Genomic DNA, 22,479 nt, shown 5'->3' on the forward strand with positions numbered 1-22,479 from the left:
TCACTCTCTCTCAAAAATAAACATTTTAAAAAATTAAAATAAAATAAAATATAAAATAAAAATAAAAAAAGGTTTTTGTCTGGGCACCTGGGTGGCCCAGTCGGTTAAGCGTTGGACTCATGGTTTCAGCTTGCTTAGGTCATGATCTCACAGTTAGTGAGTTTGAGTCCCACGTCAGGCCCTGACAGTGCAGAGCCTACTTGGGGTTCTATCCCTCTCTTTCTGCCCCTCCCTTGCTTATGCTCTCTCTCCCTCTCAAAATAAATAAATAAACTAAAAACAAAAAGGTTTTTGTCACAGAGATGAATATATGCTAGAGATTTTCAGGATGTAGAATACTCTTAGTACTAGATTCTGAAGCTAGAAAGATTCTCTCTCTCTCTCTCTCTCTCTCTCTCTCTTCTTAATTTTCAACCGTCTTTTGATTTCAAATGGGACTCTTCTGAAGATCTCTAAACCACCACACCAGGCCAAGCAGAATTTCACCTGCCACCCATTGCTCAGACCACAATGGACATTTTCTTGTGTTCATATTCCTGGCCCAGGTGCCACCCAGCCACCATTGTACTTCGAGAAGCTGGTTGGCACTGCTCTGTAGTCTTTGCCATCTTCTCCTCATCCACCCATATGCAGGGATCAGACAAATACACCAGTCACACTGCATCACTGGTTAATCCCCAGCTTCATAAGGCAGCCAGGCAATGATGTTTGGACGCTCCCATATCCTTGTACCATCCAGGCTAGGCAGAGAAGCCTTCTGTGTGTATAAACACAGCCTTCTGCTTAGGTGGGTGGCTCTTGCCGGACTCCCCTCGCCAACTCGGCCCTCTGTGGCTTTTATCTTTCTGCCCAAAATAACCATTGGCTTCAATGGTTCTCTGGGCATGAATCAGATTCTCTTGAGAACCTATGAGCAGCTGGAGGACAGGAAGGGCACGTTATCCATCTCTGTTTCCCCAGTGCACCAGGGCAAAGGTTTGTGGGATTTAGTGAGCTCCTCTCTGTGCCTAGAGGGATCTGAGCTAGGCAATGAGAGCTCACTAGCAAACAGTCATGCTCTCGGAAAACTCATGGTTTCAAAAGAGACAGAAAACACCTACACCAGCCAAATGCGATAGAAGGCAAAAAGTACTAAGGGCTGTAGGAAAAGGATGAAGTGTTTGGAGTTAAGAGGAGAAAGAGATTGGGGGATGGGCAGTGTCAAAGGTTTCGAGGCAGGGGCACCTGAGTAGCTCAGTTGGTTAAGTGTCCAACTCTTTTTTTTTTTTAAGATTTTTTTTTTTTAGCATTTATTCATTTTTTGAGAGGCAGAGAGAGACAGTATGAGTGGGGAAAGGACAGAGAGAGAGGGAGACACAGAATCCAAAGCAGGCTCCAGGCTCTGAGCTGTCAGCACAGAGCCCAACACAGGGCTCAAACCCACAAACTGTGAGATCATGACCTGAGCCAAAGTCGGATGTTTAACCAACTCAGCCACCCAGAAGCCCCTTAAGTGTCCACCTCTTGATTTCAGCTCAGGTCAGGTCATGATCTCAAGGTTTATAAGTCTGAGCCCCATGTTGGGATCTGCGCTAATAGTGCGGAGCCTGCTTGGGATTCTCTCTCTCCTCTCTCTCTCTCTGCCCCTCCCACGCTCATTCTCTCTCTGTGTCTCTGTCTGTCTGTCTCTCTCTCAAAAATACATAAATAAATAAACATTTTTTAAAAAATGTTTCAAGGCAAAGGTAGCATTTGGGCTGAACATTAAAAGCAGGGCATAAGGGCAGCCTAAACAGAGAAGATAGCATAAAACAAGGCATGGGGCTGGGGAGTACAGGATAGACCCAAGAAACGGGCCTCGAATGGCCCTGAGCTAGGGATGTTGAAGGCTGAGGCTGGGGCTGGAAAGGCATGTGGTACCAGTGAAAGCCTTGAATGACATACTAAGTGGGTTCCTGCACTGTCCAGCAACTAGCTATATGTGACTATTTAAATTTAAATTAATTAAAATGGAAAAAATATAAAATTCATAGCCACATGTGGTTAGTGGTTACCATATTGGACAGTGCAGATGTAGACCATTTCCACCCCTGTAGATAGTTCTACTGGATGGTGATGGTACACATGGCAGAGAAGAATCCAGAAGACTTTGAGTGGAGGCATGACATGATCAGAGCTGGGCTTTAGGGAGATAAATTTGTCCTAGGTGAGGAGTAGGTGACTGGAGAGTAGGAGAGGCCTGGGTCTGGTGGTGGGCTAAGGGGCAAGATCAATGACCACTTCCCTTCCCTCTATGCACCTCTTCCTCTCAGTAGTCAGAAAAGCAGAGAGCAGTGGTCCTCAAAGCATGGTCTCTGGAATAGCATCATCATCTGAGAATTCCTTAGTGTGCAAATCCTCAGGCCCCACCCCTGAGTCAGAAACTTGGGGTCTCAGAGCAGCAACCTGCATTTCGACCACCCCTTTATGGTTCTGATGTACACTCAGGTGTCAGATCTGCCAGAAAAGAGGCTAGGGGCCCATGCTGGTTCCAAAGTGACTCTACACTCTGGAGTCAGAAGATGTGACTCCATGTCCTATCTTGGACATTTACTAGCTGTGCTTAATCTCTCTGGCCTCAGTTTACTTATAGTAACCCTATGCGGTTTTTACAAAGATCAAAGAAGTTAATACATGCACTTTTCTTAGAAGCATGATTGGCACATAGTAAGTGGTCAATGAATGTTAATTATCATTTTTAATCCTCATGTGCCACTTCATCTAAACTCCTATAGCACAAAGTTGAATTCTTCCCATGTACAATGGAACAGCATCTGTTTCCTACCATGAGCTATGACCTCCCGCCTGTCTGTCATATAATATTACTAGGCCCACTCCCCCATAGCGCCAGTTACTTTTCTCCAGGCCAAAAGTGTCAATTCCTCTCTCAGAAGGCAAAAGCCCTGACTGTGTCAAGGCATAAGAGGAAGATTTAACGTCTTGAGCCAAGATGCCCCAGAAGGGAGCAAGTCAGAAGATGCCCCGTGAGTCTTCCCCTCCTCCAAGACTACCTGGAGTAGGAATGTCTGGAGGTGAGCGGCCAGCTGCCCACTGCCACTGAAAGCTTCAAGCCTGTTCAGTTGATCCAGTGCAGTGCAGCCAAAAGGGCATGGGAAACAGTACCTGGGGTTCTGCCTACTGCAGGTAGCTGAATCCTAACTCAGGGAACCAGCCAGGTGTAGATGATGTCAACAAACCTGGATTCTGATCTTGGCAGTGAATCTCAGGCAGCCATTTTCCTCTCTAGATTCAATTTCTTCACCTATAATGTTGGGCGGGGGGGCGGGTGGTGGTCAGCCTATCATGGTTCTTAACCTTTTATGGGTCATGGTTTTCTTTGAAAATGCAATGAATATTGTAGAGCTTCTCCCCAGAAAAATGCACATGGATACACATCTAAACACACACACATTATGCACATGAACATGCAAGCACATGCATGCACACACACACACACACACACACACACACACACAATTATTACTTCAGGCATCAAGGGTCCTCATGAAGCCCATGCATTGATTACCCCCTGTATTCATGGATACTTGATTAAGAAATGTTGGCTAGATGGTCTCTAATCATCCATGATAAGAAGTCAGCTGTATTTGCATCTAATTTAAAGGAATCTTATGTTAAAAACTTCACCAAAATGATGAAATTTGAAATGGGATCTCATAGGATTCAATTGTTGATGAGCTAAATGCTATGCATCCCTCCCAGAGCCTGCCTCCCCCCACCCCGTCATATTGCCTCCAGTCTCCCTCCCCTTCCTGCTCCCCCCATTCAGCAGGGAATGAGCACACAGTCCTGAGAGACAACCCCTGCCCCCACCGCTGTCTCTGCCACTTCCCAAAGAGTAGACAGATTGTCCTTAGCCTGGAGAAGGTAGACAAGGAGGAGCCTCGTCTGCCTCCCGTTCCCCCACCCCAAACTCGCAGCTCAGATGCCAACCACTAAAGAGGCTCCCAGATGCCACCCCCACCCCCAACACACACACACACACACACACACACACACACACACACACACACGCATGTACCCTCCCTCACATAGCCACAGCCAAGTGGCTGCACCTCCAGACACTCGTTGGTGCGGTCACTCAGAACAGGCAAGAGTTATTTTTAGAGGCCAAGTGACAGGACGGGTGAGAGCAGTTCCACTCTGTCAGAGCTACTGCTGCCACCACCGCCTCTGATGAATCACTACCCACTATGTGAATGTAACATGGCTGTCAGCATGGCCAGAGAGGCTGAGCCAGCTTCTAGATGAATGTCTTGGATTGGTGACCACGCTGATCACACCAGGCTGAGCCCAGGATCACACCAGGGGTAAGACTGCCCAGCCTGAGCCAGTGCAGCTGAGCCAGACCAATAACCCAGACCAGCACAGCCTCCCCTGACCAACATAGCCTGCACCAGACAGCCTGCACCAGGCCAAGAGGCCATGAAGGTGCCTCTCTCTGTAAAAGTCCCTTCAGAGTGCCAATTGATACCTCTCCCCTTCCTCAGTCCATCTGAGTGAGCCTCCCACCTCCCACACCACTGCAGTCAGGGTATTAAGGCAATGAGCACCCAGTAAATCAGACAGACTTGAACAGTATCAATGCAGCTGTCGACCGGTTTCTAGAGGACACTTTGGGAAAGTGCATGATAAGCCTGAAAAGTATACATAACATTTTTAAAAATGCACATAACTTTAAGCCAGAAATTCCCCTTCTACAAATTTATCTTGTGGGAACAATAGATATACACGAAAATGTAGCTATAAAAACATTTTATATATATATACATATATATATGTACATATATATATATACATATATATATGTACATGTGTATATATATATATACATATATATATTTTTTACGTATGTTTTATGTATGTTTTTATGTATATTTATATTTATGTATATTTTTTGGTTTTGGCTTTTGGTTTTATGTATATTTTTTATGTATGTTTTATGTATACAAGAGTCTTGTCTTGTATACCAGAGTAATGAAGGAATTCTAATTAATAGAAATGCCCAAAGGGGCACCTGGGTGGCTCAGTTGGTTAAGCATACAACTTCGGCTCAGGTCATGATCTTGCAGTTCATGAGTTCAAGCCCCACATCAGGCTCTGTGCTGACAGCTCAGAGCCTGGAGACTGCTTCAGATTCTGTGTTTTCCTCTCTCTCTGCCCCTCCCCTGCTCACACTCTGTCTCTGTCTCTTTCTCTCAAAAATAAACATTAAAAAATTTTAAAAAAAGAAATGTCCAAAAAGAGTGGCTACCTTATATAAACAGTGATACATACTTATCCTGAAATACCATGCAGTTGTTAAAACACAAGGTCATGGATCTATATGATTGTATGTAATAACATTCAAAACATTCATAACATAATACAAAATTTTAACAAGCAGGTACAAAATAGTGTGTAATATATGATCCAATTTCTATAAAATGTGTGTGCATAGAAAAAAAACTGGAAGGAAACATACAAAGAATAATGTTCCCAGATGTTGTTTTATGACAGTGGAATTATTTCTTTTGTGCTTATTTGGGTTTTGTTTTACTTCCTTGCTTATTTTCTGGTGTGTGTGTGTGTGTGTGTGTGTGTGTGTGAGAGAGAGAGAGAGAGAGAGAGAGAGAGAGAGAGAGAGAGAACATACATTATTTATATAAGAAATGTAATGAGAAAGGCCCGTTACCCTCACCTGACTCACAAGTTCTGGCCTGAACCATTTACAGCCCTTTCTGGAATCTCGCTAGAGCCCCCACCGCTTTAGCCACCACTCATATGGGTTCCCTCTGGCTTTGAATTTCCATGCCCTCCCCATTTGGCCCCTGGAGTGTCACTAATTGAGGGCCCCATCCAGCCATCGCCCACGGTGTCCTGACATAGGCCTCCACAAGTGAAAGTCTCCTCCTCCAGGAACCCCTGTCCATGAACATCATCCAGACAGACAGAGCGCATCTCATTTCACAATAGGGAAATAAGTATTACAATAAAGATAAGAGTGGTAGTGAATCTGTTAGTGGGAACATACACGGCTGCAGCCACTGTGGAAAACAGCATAGAGATTTCTTCAAAAAGTTAAAAATGGAAATACCATATAATGCAGTAATTCCACTGCAGGGTATTTACCCACTGAAAATGAAAACACTAATTCAAAAATATACATGCATCCCTACATTTATTGCAGCATGATTTACAAAAGCCAAGATATGGAAGCAACCTAAGTGTCCATCAACAGATGAACCAAAAAAGATGTGGCATGTATGGAATATTACACATCCATAAAAAGGGATGAAATTGTGCTGTTTGTAGCGATATGGATGGATCTAGAGGGCATCATGCTAAGTGAAATAAGTCAGACTGAGAAAGACAAATATCATATGATTTCACTCAAGTGTGGAATCTAAAAAAAAATGAATAAACAAACAAAAAGGAGAATCATACCTATAAACACGAGAACAAACTGATAGTCACCAGAGGGGAGGGAGATGTGCAAAATGTGTGAAGGCCAGTGGGAGATATAGATTTCCAGTTATGGAATGAATTAAGTCACAGGAAGAAAAGGCACAGCATAGGGGATACAGTCAATGATACTATAATAGCCTATGGTGACAGATGCTAGTTCCACTTGTGGTGAGCATAGCATAAGGTATAGAGAAGTTGAATGACTATGTTGTATACCTGAAATTAATGTAACATCGTGTGTCCGCTATACTTGAATTAAAAAAAAATTTAAAGAGTGGTAGTGAACATTCACTATATTTTGTGTTTTCCTTTTTACAGAGCACTTTATTATACACATTTCACCTAGCCCCCACAATGGCTTACAAGGTGGGTGTTACTACACCCATTACACAGATGAGGAAACTGAGGCCCAGCAAGCGTAGCAGTGCAACACTTACCAAAGGTCACATGGTGAGTTAGGATTCAGACACAGGTCTGGCTTCCACATAGAAGGAGTAAAATGGAAGAATTAAACAGGATATCCTGAGTCTGAATTCTAAGGAGCCATATTCTACAGAGCCCTTCCTTCCAGCCGAGCCCATAGTTGCTGCACCACCATCCCCTGCCCAGGACCCCACAAAAGCCTATCTAGAGCCACATGTCCTGCATCTCCACACCAGCCCTTCGCTCCCTCCCAGCTCTGGCAGTGGGTCCTTGCTGCCTCCTCAGGTCTCCTAGCAACAAGACATCCTGTCATGCACTCTCTCCACCTCTGGGCTCTCAGCTCAGGCCCGTTTCATTGAGGATGGTGGCAGCTGGCAGGCTCCTCTCACAGAGGTTTTGGCACCCCCTGTGTGGCTGATGGAATTAGGCTGCATGGTGCCCACTCTAGGCCTGCTCCAGCTCCACATTTGGGGCACTGGCTTTGGCTGCACTGTCCTTTTCTAAAGCTTCTGACTATCTGCTGACTGGGACAAAAAAAAAAAAAAAAAAAGAAGAAGAAGAAGCTGCATCCTAGGCCTTGAATTCTAGTCAATTCCAATTTACTTTGGTACTTTTGAAGTGTGTACATGGAATCTTCCCACCAGAATATAAAAAATAGCAATCAAAAAAGTACCAGCAACAAAACAGCTATTTTATCTTCATCCAGTGATCAAAACCACCCCTGAGAAGCAGGACCTAGTATCCCCATTTTACAGATGGGGAAACTGAGATGTAACTTGCCTAAAGACACCTAGCTAAGGAATGGCAGCATAAGGATTTGCACAAGTGTGTCTGACACCAAAATGTATACCCTGACCCCTGCACCACACTGCATCTCTTAGGAATAAATCACCTGGTCCGACCCCTTTACCCCTTAACCATGGAGAAGAGGAATCTGAGACCCAGAGAAGGAAAAGGATTTGTAATCAGCCAGAACATCTATTTATTTACTGAGCAACTACTATGTATGATGCACTGAGCTAGTGCCGTGAATGACGAAAAGTTTCAGCTTCCATGCTCGTGGATAGTTGGGTTATGACTGTAATTGTCAAAACTGAGCAATGGGTTCGTGGAGGTTCATTATACTATTCTCCAAACTTTTCTGCATGTTTGAAATTTTCCATAATAAAAAAAGTTAAAGAAAAAAGGATAACAGAAAGATGGCTCATGAGCATGTAAATTCTAAGTCTGGCTTGAACTTAGAAAACCAGTAAAATCACCCAAACTTAGAAATATTTTGCTCTGACAGTTTTGAAGGTCAGGAAAATCAAGCATACTGGAACCCATTTAGAAGCCTCTCTGTCTCCATCTTTCTATACAATTGTCTGCCTCTGTGTTGTTGCTAGGAAACTGGTGAGCTGGGAGAATCCCAGTCTGGCTGGCTGTGCCCTCTCCCCTCCCACACTGTCCCTCAGGTAGGGGTGGAGTACAATGCCCCTGCCCCCAGACCTGACCCTATCCACTGGGCAGTTCTCCGTGGGTCCACAAGCCACGTGATGCAGACTGAGACCCTGTCCGCCACTGGGAGAGAGGCAAGTATAAGTCCAGAGAACTATGATTAGAAAGCAAATTACAGGCCTCTCTCTGCAGATCCCCAACTCACAAAAACTTCCTAGCAGTCGGAGGGCTTTTATTCAGTCAGGTTGCCCAAAGCCTCCGGAGAGGGCGAACACATCCAAGGCGGGAGACTGACGGTGTGATTATGAATGAGAGGAACTACATAACAGAAGCAGAAAATGTGGCAGGTGGAGAGAGAGAGGCCACTGGGAGGCAGTACAGCATAATGGTCAAGGACTCTGGCAGCAGGTCGGCACCTAATCGGCGGCTCCAAGGCTTCGGAGCTGGGAGACTTCGAGTACAAGACTTCACCTCTCTGAGCCTTCATTTTTCTCAGCTGCAAATGGGGGATCATTCTACCTATGATACAGACTAGACATAGGGATTAAATGAGGCAATATAGGTCAAGTGTTTAACCCAGTTCCTGGCACACAATAAACAGTGGCTTAAAAAAGTGCTAACCACATGATCCAGCAATTCCAAGGATACACAAAAGACTTGAAAGCACGTTCTTGAAGAGATATTTGTACATCTGTGTTCATAACAGCATTATTCAAAACCACCAAAAAGTAGAAGCAACACAAGAATCCAACAACAGATGAAGGGGTAAACAAAATGTGTTATATACATACAATGAAATATTTTTCAGTCTTAAAAAGGAAGGAAATTCTGACACATGCTAGAACCCGGGTAGACCTTGGAGACATTATGCTAAGTGAAATAAGCCAGACACAAAAAGACAAATACTGTTTGATTCCATTTATATGAAGTATATACAGTAGTCAAATTCACAGAGACAGAAAGTAAAGTGGTGGTTGCCAGGTGCTAGGGGGAGAGAGGAATGGAGAGTTATTGTTTAGCGGGTATGGAGTTTCAGTTTTGCAAGAAAGAAGTTCTGGAGATGGATGTGGTGATGATTACACAGCAGTGTGAATGTACTCAACACTGCTGAACTGTACTCTTAAAAATGGTTAAGATAATAAATTTATGCTATGTGTATTTTACCACAATAAAAAAAAAAGTTAATAAAAAAGAAATTACCAGGCAGAAAACAAAAAACTGAGTAAAAGACTAAGAGACAAAGCTAAGGAAATAGGAAGAACTGGAAAAGTATGCAGAAATGGGGTGATACAAAGAGGAGAAACAGGGATGCCTGGGTGGCTCAGTGGATTAAGCGTCTAACTCTTGATTTCAGCTCAGGTCATGATCTCACGCTTCATGGGATCAAGCCCCATGTCAGGGTCTGCACTGACAGCATGGACCCTGCTTGGGATTCATTCATTTATTCATATTCTCTCTCTCTCTCTCTCTCTCTCTCTCTCTCTCTCTCTCTCAAAATAAATAAACATTTTTATTTTTTTATTTTTATCTTTTAAAGTTTAATTTTATTTATTTTGAAAGAGAGAGAGCAAGTGGGAGAGGGGCAGAGAGACAGGGAGAGAGCAAATCCCAAGTAGGCTCCACACTGTCGACACAGAGCCCTTGTCGGGCTTGAACTCACGAACCGCGAGACCATGACCTTTGCGGAAATCAAGAGTTGGACACCAGCCAACTAAGCCACTCAGGTGCCCCTGTATAAACATTTTTTTAAAAAGAAGAAGAGAAACACACTTCACATGCACACCCTTTCAAAGCCATGGAACACAAATGGAGGACTTTCCAGCAAGGATTTGCACTTCCAGGATACTCAGGGCCTGCTTTCTACCCTGAATTCTGCCCCCACTCAGGGGATGTTCTGATAATCAACAAAGCGTAGGCCTGTAGCCTCACTCTTCTCCATCTTCCTGGAATCCTCAGGGAAAGAGGGAAGGATGGAGGACCAGAAGGAAGTGAAGGAAGGAATAACAGGTAGAGACAGCAAGTGCCAGGTGGCAGAGCAGCATGTGAAAAGGGCCTGAGCTATGAGCCACGTGTGGGGAGCACTCCAGGGCGGCAGGAGGCTCAGGTTTATCAAGGGAAGCAGGAATGGGGTGGGGGGCAAATGTGAAAGGCCTTTACTGACCGCCTACCACACGCTGGACACCGCCCCACATCTTCATTTTAGTAATCCTAAGAGGCAGGTGTTCATGTACCCACTTTATGGAGAAAGATGAAAATTCAGACAGATAAAATAACTTGTCCCAGGAAAACCAGATGGTAAGCAGAGAGTAGGGATTCAAAATCCAGCTGACTCCTAACCTTGTGCTTATTTCTTCTGCCTACGGGATATCCGTGCAAAAGGACAAGACCATGGGCTCTGGACTCAGAATCCCAAATCCCATGCTATCCCCTCACTAGCTGTATGATCTAGAGAAAATTACTTAACCTTCTGGGTGTCAGTTTCCTTATCTGAAGAGTAGGAATGACCGTAGCACCTTCATCATATGGTTTTAAGAGAATTCGATGAATAATATTGCAGGAAGAGTGCACTGCATGTGGTGATGCTGAGAAACAGAAAGTCTCTTTTATAATTCATTATGCCTAGGCCCCTAGGAAACCTCCCCCCACCCACCTCCGCCACCACAGACCCCCGCAGACAGACCTGCCGCCATTGCTTGTCCCTGGATGAGACCAGTGCAATCTTTAGAGCAAGGCAGAGGCCAGACACAGATCCCTGAGAGCATTAACAGCACGATTAGATAATGACCTCTCGAGAGCAGCAGGAACATCCTGGAAATGACCTCCTCCACTCTCTGCTCTTGACTCTGTGGCCTAAGTTGTTCTGCAGATGCTCAGTGGGATGTGATCTAAGTAGTCTCCATTCTCATGGGGTGAACATAATAGAAACAGGCTAGGCTGCCAAGTTACCTACCTGTTGGCCTCCACCATGGGCTGACCCTTGCCCCTCGACACCTTCTGGGATGAGGTGGCTTACAATCACAGAGCATCAACACCAGGAAGACCTTCAGAGACCATCTAATTCCACCCCTCACCATACAGATCAAACACCGAGGCCTGGAGATAAGTGGGAAGCTACTTAAGGTCACATTGTGAGCCAATAGCAAAACTAGAACACAACCCTGGGCCACCTAACTCACTGGTTTTTCCAATTTATTTTGACATTCCTACATTTTATTGTGTCAAATTGAAGTTTACATATTCAAATTTCAAGAGGTTTAGTCACCCCTATAAACCTAACTCTGGGAGGTTGGCCTTACGGGAAAGGCAAGATCTTTGGGGACAGAGACCTGGATTCAAATCCTAGCTCCACCTCCACCACTTCTTGGCTGAATGGCCCTTCAATTATTTATATATTAGAAGACACTGGAGGGCAGCAGCGAAGAGGGTAGGATAGCTAGCTCTGCCTCTTCCTGGCAGGCAAGTCCTTCTACCAATCACTACTTCAGGGTCCTCTTCTATAAAGCCGGCCTCGTGTGGTCATAAGCACAAATGAGAAAAATATAAATAAAGGACCAGGCACAGTGCTTGCTATGGAGTAAACACTCAATAAATGATGTCTACTCTTAATACTATTATCTCTAACGCCAAGATTGGGGCATGCTGCCATCATGCCATCAAAAGATACCTCAGTCTGACGGCTCTAGCTCTCTCAGCTCCTCTCATGGAATTATGAGGTGTTAAAGCTGGCAAGGGCCCCATTTTACAGACAATAGAATTGAGACCCAGAGGGAAATGACTTGGTCAAGGTCATGGAGCAAGTTAATGAGAGAGTTGAACCAGAACCCAGATCTCTGGACTCCTACTGACTTAATTCTACAAACACGAGCTCTTACTGTCCAGGCAGCTGTGCTTGCATGTACATTTGGGGGGAAGAGACCCCAAATACCAAAGTGTAGCTAGCTTCAGCAAGAATGGAATTAATCAACCTTGCCATCATGGCAGACCCAAGTCAGAAGTAGGGTGGGGCTCCATGCTGGCAGACCAGGCCAGCTGGGCCAGCTGCCAAAGTGGTACTATAGGCACAGCTCGGGACCCGCTCATCAGCTACATAATAAAGTAATTATGGGATTAGGGATAAAATTAGTCATTTGTGTAATTATTTCGCTCAGAACAAGAAGAGAAAGGGCCTTTTTAAAGAGTTGTCCCTCAGCCCCTCCCAAGAGTATTGCTGTAGAGGTGCAGATGAGTGAACATACACACAAACACATATACACACAGTGGTGATGGCAGCAGATGAACAGGACTGCTTGGCTTCCTGTGGCAGTGCCTCACCTACCAGTCCTAACCCTGACGGCCGGGGACTACACTCTCTGATGTGTGTGCTTCATGGAACACTTTTGTCACGCTGTCACAGGGTACACTGCCTCCTCTCAGAGCCCCCATCCCAGAGAATCTGGTCCCTTATGCCTCTCCCCAACCATGGCATAATCAGATCTGGGCTCCCCTGGCCCTCCCTCCATCGTAGAGAGGCTGGTGGTACAGTTACCACAGTATCTGGGGGACCACCAATCCAGTGAGACCCCTGGTACTGGCCACTGTGTTAGGCAGAATAATGGCTCCCCAATGATGTCCATGTTCTAATCCCTAGAATCTGTGAGTATGTTACCTCGAATGGCAGAAGGGACTTTGCATGTGTGATTAGGTTAAGAATTTTGAGATGAGGAGGTTCTCCTGAATTATCCAAGTGGTCCCGATGTAATCAGTCATAAGGTCCTTATAAGTGAAAGAGGAAAGCAGGACACTGAAAGTCACAGAAGGAGGTGTGACGATGGAGCCAGAGTTTGGAGTGATGCCATTGATGGAAGGGACCATGAGCCAAGGAATGTGGGGCCTCTAGAAGTGGGAAAGTTCAAGATATAGTTTCCCCTGGAGTGTCTAGAAGGAATGCAGCCCTGTAAACACCTTGATTTTGGCCCCATAAGGCCCAGTTCCAGACTTCTGACCTCTAGGACTATAAAATAATACATTTGGGCTATTTTAAGCCATGAAGTATGTGGTAATTTGTTACAAGAGCAGTAGGAAAGAAACTAATACAGCCACCTAAGGAGGGATCCTGGAAGCCCACCTTTCCCTCCAGGATTGAAGCCCCTGACAAAACTCTCTCCCCAAGGGCCAGCAGGGGGTTCCTGGGGCCAGCATGTACCCTGAATGCACCTCTAGGGATTAGGCTTGTACAGGAGGCCCAAACTCTAACCCAGAGGGATACCTTTGGGGGAAATGGCACCCCCAAAATGGAGAAAGGGGGATAGTTCTGGAAGGAAAGGGAGAGGCCCCATTTTACAGCTCCACTCCAGGGACTTGGCCACTATGACACACTCTCCAACATAGGGACACTGGCCTCCATAAACCAGACCATTCCCAGGAGTAGGTGGGCATCAGGGAAAGAGACTACCAAGAAGGCCAGAAGCCTGGGTTCTTGCCCCAGCTTGGCCCAAATCCCAGGTGGCATGCCTTGTGAGGTGATCACTCTCATCATGCCCATTTTACAGCTGAAGAAATGGACTCAAGACAGTGGAGAGGAAAGCCTAGTTTGAACCTAGGCAGCCTCACTCCACAGCCCTACCTTAGCCCCCTTTTAGCATGAATGAGGCTGAAAAGGCTGAAGAAGCCCCTACATATAAGGAACAGGCTCTACAGACCTGAGAGGGGTCAAAAACAGCCTGCCCTTCCACTCTGGATGCTGGGCTTTAAAGTGGCACAGCAGTTGGGCAAGATTTACTGACAGTCTAAAAGGTAACCACAGCCCTTGACCTAGAATTCCCCTCCTGGTACCCCACCCTAACAGACATCATCTAAAAGACAGAAAAAGCACTTTATGTGATGTTCATTGCTGTGTTGTTCATAAGAGCAAAGACTGGAAACAACCTGAATGTCCATCAACAGGAAAAGGGGTGAATTGATCACGTATTTAATGGAATTCTCTGTAACGACACAGAAGGCAGCTTTGAATACACCATTAAGCGAAACATGCAGGAGAGCCTTAGAGATGCACCAGAGAGGACTATACTTATGTAAGAAAAGGGCAAAGGGGAAAAGTTGAAACACACCAAATACCCAATAATACTAAGGAATCACTTTTTCCCTCTCCCTGTTTTTTAAAATCTTGTACTGTGTTGTTACTTACATAATTAAAAAAAGAAAGTTTTATTTTAAAAAACAACAGTAACTGCAATGAAGCCCCGAGGAACCCACAAACTGAGAAGTCGAGGAGAGAAGGGGAAACAGGCAGATGAGGGTGGCCAGAGACGTAGTGGGAAAGCTGGAAAGAAGGGTGTGGTGTTGTGGAGACCAAGGAAAGATCAAGACCAAGGTGTTGTGGAGACCAAGGAACGCTGGAAAGAAGGGTGTTGTGGAGACCAAGGAAAGAGAAGGAAGAGGAGATCCCTGGGGTCAGTATGGCCTGTGAGGCTCTGGTGCCCAATGCTTGCCCCTAAGCCCCAACCACATTCACAAGGCAAGCCAGGTGCCAAGAAGGCTCTTGTCACTGACTCCCTCATGTTCTCCACTGAGGAGTCTCAGCATGCTCCCACTGTGACCAATGTCCCCAGGAACAGCAATTCCAAGGCAAACCAAGCACCGAGAGAAGCAATGGTGCACAGCACCCATGGCCATCCACTCCCATCCCAGCCCAAGGGGAACAGAAGAGGGCTCATGTAGAAGAACCTGGTCAGGATTTTCCTGGTCCATAACCCCTCACTAATTCTACCACCAGTGTTTCCACAGGGACCCACAGTCCACACATGCACACATGCATACATACACACACACACACACACACACACACACACACACACACACACACTCACTCCTTAGGCCCTTTCTCAACCTCTTTGAGACATGTCCCTTAGAGCCTGTGCCTCCTGGGTACAAGCAGATGCACAAGCATGCCTGAGTCACATACCTGTTCACACATATTCCCCTTCACACACACACACACACACACACACACACACACACACACACACACCATCAGCCTGCTTTCTTCTCCAGAAAGCCCCCTTCCTCCCTCTCTCCACTCACTTCATCACAGACCTCAGGCCAACTTGAGCACAGGAGGGAAGTTCCCCCAGCAATTCATGCCTGACATCACTGTCCCATCCCTATCTACCACCACACTCATAGCAGACAGTGGCCAAGGTGGAGGGAGGCTGGGGCACAGAGCTAAAAGCTAAACCAGGATCTGAAGGCCAATGACCTAAGAAGCCACCTCTGACTCTCTCAATCTAGTGAGCCAACAAGAAGCAGAGCTGAGTCACTACCAGATGTCCCCCATTACTCCCCCATTCTAAGGAAACTGGCGTCCCTTCCTTCAGCCCACAGCCCAAATGTATGGGCCATCCTCCCAGTCAGCCTGTGGTAATGAATGTGGCTGGGCCAAGACGAGGCCAGTATCAATTAGGCCACCCCCTTTCCTGCCAGTGAGCTCAGCCTCTTTACTTTGCTCCAATTTCGGCTCATCTGAAAAACCCTCATTTGAGGTCTCTGGAGGATCTTAAAAGTGTTATTCAAACATTAGCTCTGACACATGGCCTCCCCCACTCAGACATCACCCGCCCCAGGCAACACTTTTCTCTCCTGCTTTTTGGCACTGCCAGGAACGAACAGCTTCTACAGTCCGCCACATGGCACCACAGGTCTTGCCACTTCAAGCCCTCCAATCCAGGCCTGCCCCAGCTCTCTGCCATTTTCCTGGGAGAGATCGGTGAAGGGGATTTGGTGCTTCCTGTATGGCAGACATGTCATTTTCTTCAACCTCTGTAACAACCCCCTGAGGTGGCATTATGATTCCTGTGTCACAGATGCCAAAAATGAGGCTCGGCGGCCCTGCCAAGGTCACCCAGCTGGCACGTGGCTGAGTTAGGCCTGGAACTCAGGATTACTGAGCTCCAGGGCTCTCCCAATGGCTCCACCCACCCCAGCATGCTCTGTTCTGCACACTGCCCAGCTCCCCCCCAAGTTGGGGCATCCATCACTGGCTATACTTGACCTGTTACCCTGAGCCTGGGTCCAGGTAGAAGGAATGACATAAGAGGAGCTGCAGGATTTGGGGTTTCTAGGAGAAACTTTAGAGAACACAAATTTCCTAGGGAAAAAAAAAATGAAACAAAACAATGCTAAGAGCTGTTCACAACTCCCTATTCTGCCATGCATTTAACCTGGGCACCTACAAGAGACATGGTCAAAGGCTAGACAGAGTACAGAAGGTCAAAAAGAGCAGGATGTGGGCTGTGTGGTCAGGGAATCCAAAGCTGGAAGGGCCAGAGAGTTCAGCCCAATGCCTTTGTTTTTACATGTGGGAAACTGAGGCCCAAGGAGGGGTAGGGACCCATCCAAGGCCAAGAGTGAGTGTGTGGCTGTGTTAGGATTCAAATGCAGGTCTTCTGACTCTTAGGTTACCTTTCCCAGACCTAAAGAATGAAGGGCCTGGAGCAGATGTTGCCTGGGATAAATGAATGAGTGAATAAACAAGGGGACCCATCACCTCTACAGCTGAGGGGGTGGAGCACAGAAACCTATGTGGTACTTCCATGGGGACCCCAGCCTCCCTCTGGTTTCTCACCCCATGAAAGATGCAGGCAGGAGGAAAGCCCTTCCATTCACCAAAGCTGAAGCTCCACCAGGAGCCAATCACAGCCCTGGAAGAAGGCAGAAACTTTGGTTCCCCTGGCAACGCAGACAAAGGCCTCTCCTCAGCACAGCAATCAGCTGAAGTAGGGATGTAGACTGCCTTCCACCCCAACCAGATAGGGTTCTCCTCTCCTTTCCTCATAAGGAAGGAATGGACCCAATCCTTCTGGTTTTCGTTCCCAACCTCCAGCTACACTATGGGCCTATCTCAGATTTGAAGGAGGGGGTGTGCATGGGCTTCAGAGTTAGGGGCTTAAGGCAGTAGTCAAGTCCTGCAGTCTGTGAGTACCTTCTGTCACCAGGTGTGTGACCTGAGCTGGGACGGGGGCCTTTGTGAATGTTCATCAGGTCATCACCCCCACACTCCTCTGAGAGGCAGTGCCAGCTGAAGAACCACAGAAGAGCCTGGAGCAGAAGGGCAGGTCCCTTGACCCAGGCCCAGCTCTGGCATTAAATCACAACTGGACCCCAGCAAGTCTCATCTGCTTTCCCATGGGTCTCATTTTCCCCATCTATGAAAGTACAAGATCTAAGACCTAGGGTTCTCTGGAACAACAGCCCCTATCCACACTCATCAAAAAATAATAGGTAGAGGGGACGAATAGGAGCTTACCTTTTGAAAGGCTTCCTAGCCCCCTGCCAAGAGCCTTGGAATACACGATACATTCCACTAACTGTAATTGCCTCTTTCCACCCGCTTTGAGGAAAAGGAAGAAAATCACAGGAAAACTGATGGACCCTGGAAAACAGCTTCCAAACAACACCCCCAGCTTCAGCCGCCCACAGGCCCAGCCGCCCCTTCCCTCACCCAGTCCCTAGCCCCGCAGATAGGAAGTGTGCACAGGCAGGAGATGTGCACAGCTTCCCTGGTGAGCTCTCTCATCACTAGGGGAGAAGTCAATCACTCAGAGATTTCAGAAGGATTTTCTACACGGAGAGTCAGAACCAAAAGAGTAGTTTCTCAGGAAGCTTCTCAATTCCCAGAAAAGTCAAACTACTGACATCAAAACCCACGTGCATTCGCCATGCTTTCAGCTCTGTAATCCCCCAGCCACCCTGTGGAGATGCTGCCGGCTTCCCTCGCCTCCCACACTCCCCATCCCCCACATCCTGATCTGGTCCCTATTCACTTCAATATGCCGACCTGCCAGAGTTTAGGCCCCTCACTTCTCACCACCTCCATACCTACAGCCTGCCCATTGGGTTTCCAGGCCTCCAGCCTTGCCCCTCCAACCCATCCTCCCACTGCCAGAAATCAGATCACCTCATTCTCAACCTAACACCCTGCAGTGGCCCTCATCGTCCCCCTGATAACGTTCCAGCTCCTGGCCCAATACACAGGTGCTGAGGAGCTGGGCCTGCCTGGCCTCCACTTTCCTTTCCTGCTGTCCCCAAATGGACAGCAAACTCTGGCCACTCCAGGACACCCTCCCGTTTCATGCCTCTGAACCTTTTCTTTTGCACTTGTGACTGCCACTGCCTCGAATGCCCTTTCTGAAGCCTACACTATAGGATGAAGATAACAGCTCCCCTCACTGAGTGCTGAGTAGGTGCCAGGCCTTTGCAAAGCCCTTTGCATTCCCTACTTTATTGTCATCAAGACCCTATGAGACAGGCACTAAATGCAGCCTGTTTACAGCCTAAGAAACAGAATTAAACACGTGAATGGGCAAGGCAGAAGTCACATGGTTGATAAGGGGAGGAGCCAGGATAGCAATCCAAGCATCTGACCCTGAGGTGGCCTGATCCTTTGCCCCCAAGGGACAGGGCAGTGGCAGACAATGTGGAATCAAAAGACAGCATGTTCCCAACAGCACTGCCTCTTTATGGGCCTTTAGGAATAGTCTGACTCACATAATGCCTCCAGAGAGGCCCTAGCCCATTCCTGTGTCCCCAAGTGTGTCCCCAACCCGCACTCCCTGCAGCTACACAGCATGAGCTCTGCAAGCGCACACAGTGTCTGAGCTCACATGGCAGAAGTACAGCTCTATAGTTACAATCAGTGGCCCAGCAAGGACTCCAGGCGACGTCTTTCAGGAAGTCTAAACTCTTGCCCTAGCATCAGGAGCTTCCAGAATCCAGTACCAGTTCAGTTCACCTTCTCAACCTTGCCCACTGTATCCCTTGCCCCACACACACATGCTCTAGCCACAACACATTGGTGGGTATTCACCATCCACGTTGGTTCTCACTAAAAGCTGCTATTTATTGAGCACCTATTAAGGGCCATGCCCTAAGCCAGGCACTCAACTAGCACTCTCGTGTCTCTACAACTCATTCATTCATCCAACAAATCCTTCTTGAATACCTGCTATGTGTTATGCAATGCGGAGTCAAGAATGAACATGACATTAAAAATAAAAGACAAATGGTTACAAATTGTGATAAGTGTTATGGGGAGCCAAGAGGCAAAGGCAGAAAGCAGTGCAGTGAGGCAGGGGAAGGAAGTGTCTAAGAAAGCTGAGTTGTAAAGAAGAAGGACCCAAGGCTGCCAGGAGTCAGGAAAAGAGAATTCTAAGAATAGGGAACAGCAGGTGTAGATGACCTATGGTAGGGAAGAATTTGTTAAGCAGAGAGAAGATTCCTACAGCTGAACCAAATGACCAGTGGGGAGCTACATGAGTAGAGGGGGAGACAGGGACCAGCTCATTGAGGGCCCTGCAGGCCATGGTAAGGGCAGAGGAAAGACACAGAGTGACAAGATCTGATTTGTGTTTTATGAACATCACTTTGGCTGCCACTTGGAAAGGAAACTTGGGAATACAGATAATATATGTAATTTATGCAAAGTAACTGGCATCGCGCTGGCTCAATAAATGTTAATTCCCTTTCCTTCTCTCTCTACCCCTATCCAAGGCTGGGAATGTGCTCATTAGCTCCTGTTCCTTCCCCTGATCTATACATTGTCAGAATTTGAATTTTCTGAGGAAAAATGATCTGTATACTCTTAACTGTTAGATGTGGTCCAGCGAAAGGATACAATTTGCCCGGTGTCATACGGTGGGGCTGTGGCAGCAGAAGGCAGAGTGCCTTCCCTCTTTCTCCTGAACTAGACCCTGGGTGGATCTGAAGGTCAGGAGGAAGTGGAGGCAGCAAATGTTGAGGCTTACCCCTGGATTCTTGTTCTCCCCGATTTATCATGGAGAAGCTCAGAAAGCCTGCTTCTCAGGTAATTCCATGCTCAGGATAAGGGGGAGGGAACTAGAGTAAGCGCCACCTCTAGGCACACTCTTTCTGCTTGACCCAGATAAGGGCAGGCCAGAATATAGACAGAAAACCCTTCTAATGGAGACTGGATACTTGCCAGGATATTAGCTGATCCCCCCACTACCCCCAGGAAACAAGCAAGGGTCGTGACCCTCATTTTCCCATTCAGAACCTAAGGTACTTGGTGTGCTATAACTTGCCCAGGGATGGATGGGGCTCAGTCAGTTAAGTGTCCGACTCTTGGTTTTGGCTCAAGTCATGATCTCACAGTTCATGAGTTCAAGCCCCACATCAGGATCTGTGCTTTCAGCACATGCAGCTCCAAGTGTGGAGCCTGCTTGGGATTCTCTCTCTCTCTCTCTCTCTCTCTCTCTCTGCCCCTTCAGCTTGCTCTCTCTCTCCAGCTTGTGCTCTCTCTCTCTCAAAAAGTAAATATAAATAACAATTAAAAAAAAAAAAAACTTGCCCAGGGATGAAGAGACAATGGCAGAGGTCAGGGGCGCCTGGGTGGCTCAGTTGGTTAAGCTTCTGATTTTGGTCAGGTCATGATCTCGCAGTCCATGACTTCCAGCCCCACATCAGGCTCTATGCTGACAACTCACAGCCTGGAGCCTGCTTCAGATTCTGTGACTCCCTCTCTCTGCCTTCCCTCACTTGTGCTCTGTCTCTCTCTCTCTCTCTCTCTCTCTCTCAAAAATTAAAATAAACATTTTTTTAAAAACAAACAAACAAACAAAAAATAGAATCATAGTATGTGGCTGCTTGAGGATTACAGAGCCCAAAGCCCCATCATACAGATGATGACACTGAGGTCCAATAAAGGATTTGCCCATGGTCACATGCTGACTAGGAGTTCCAAGGCTTCTGCTTTCCAGCTCCCCATGCAGCTTCCCTGAGAAAGGTGGGAGAGAGGCAGAAGGGAGGCTGGAACTGGGGGTGGGGGGGGTCAAGGACAGGGTAGCACTGTCTGCTCAGGCCTGCCCCGCCCCGGCTCCCAGCCTTCCCACAGCTCAAGGGTGTGGCAAAACCTGCCAAACCAGTCCCCATGCCTGGGCCAAGTGGCAGAGCCCAGAGCTGCAGGCTGGTGGGTAGGCTGCAGAGACAGGCAGCTGGGGGGCAGGGAGGACACAGACAGGCTCCTCCCCAGCCTGCCAGCCAGACCACATGAGCACTGCCCTGGGGCCAGCATGGGTGCTCACAGCCGAACCACTCCATCACCTGGAATCAGGCACAGCCAGGACTCACCAGGTCTCCTGTCCCCATCTGGCACAAGGCCCTGCCCTCTGCTTCCCTTCCTCCTCTGGAAACTCAACATGTCAGCTGTCAGTGCCACTATGGCAAGAGATCCAGGACTTAAATGAGAAACAGCAGGAGGCAGGGAAATGTGACAGAAATGACACGTAGACACTCCTCCCTTCCCAACCACAGCCACCAGTATGAGGTCCCACCACCCTATGACTTGCTAGGTATACACATGCTGACCCTTTGTCTTCCCCCAACCACAATGACCAAGGCCCAGGAGGAAACAGTTGAGCACAAGATGCAATAGTTGGGGGAGGGGATCAGTTCTCACACAGCTCGATGACACTCAGTGTAGACCTGGGAAAGCCTGCCCTTTTCAGGTTTCAGTTTCACTAGCCTTTCTGTGGAAGGGCTAGGTCAGCTCCGTAGTTTCAGAAAGTCTCGAAGTTTTGCTCTCACCCCATCTCCACCCCATCTCTCGACACCTCGTGCCCAAAGGAAAGCATAAGAGTTTACAGCCACCAGCATGGACAGCCCCGGCTAGACGGGGCTGGCCTCTGTGTCAGGGGCTGCCTTGCTGGAACGTGTTCTGTCAGCCCTAGTCCCAGCCTGGGGAAGCTGGGCCCACAGGCCAGCGGGCAAATTCTCGGGTCAGACTATGTGGGAGATGATGATCCTACCAACTTTTTCCCGGTGCCCAGATCCCCATTCAGAAACCATTCCCAAGACCTGCAAGCCCCAGGAGCCAATCGCTGGGCAGGCAGGAACGTTGGCATCAGCCTAGTGAGGCTGTGAGCACAAGACACGTGGGCCAGACAGGTGCTCCACAAACATCAGGGACTATCCTCATATCTCAACCAATACCCTCCTTTGGTAGACAAGGAGGAGCCCCAGGGAGAGGCAAGAACTGCCCTGAGGTCACTCAGCAAGGCGCTGCAGAGTTGAACAGCAGCCCAGGCCTGACCCCGCCCCCAAGCCTCCCAGCACACGCCACCCCCCACAGCACAGACATTTTTCCAG

General features: G+C 47.5%; 1 protein-coding gene across 7 annotated transcripts in view; it reads right to left on the bottom strand.

The window, feature by feature from the left end:
- EPB41L1 (erythrocyte membrane protein band 4.1 like 1) overlaps positions 1–22,479 on the bottom strand; it is a 154,183-nt gene that overhangs the window by 78,522 nt on the left and 53,182 nt on the right. The gene's annotated exons all lie outside the window — the stretch shown is intronic.

The sequence above is a fragment of the Prionailurus viverrinus genome, chromosome A3 (genome assembly GCF_022837055.1).
Source record: "Prionailurus viverrinus isolate Anna chromosome A3, UM_Priviv_1.0, whole genome shotgun sequence".
In the NCBI taxonomy this organism is placed as follows: Eukaryota; Metazoa; Chordata; class Mammalia; order Carnivora; family Felidae; genus Prionailurus; species Prionailurus viverrinus.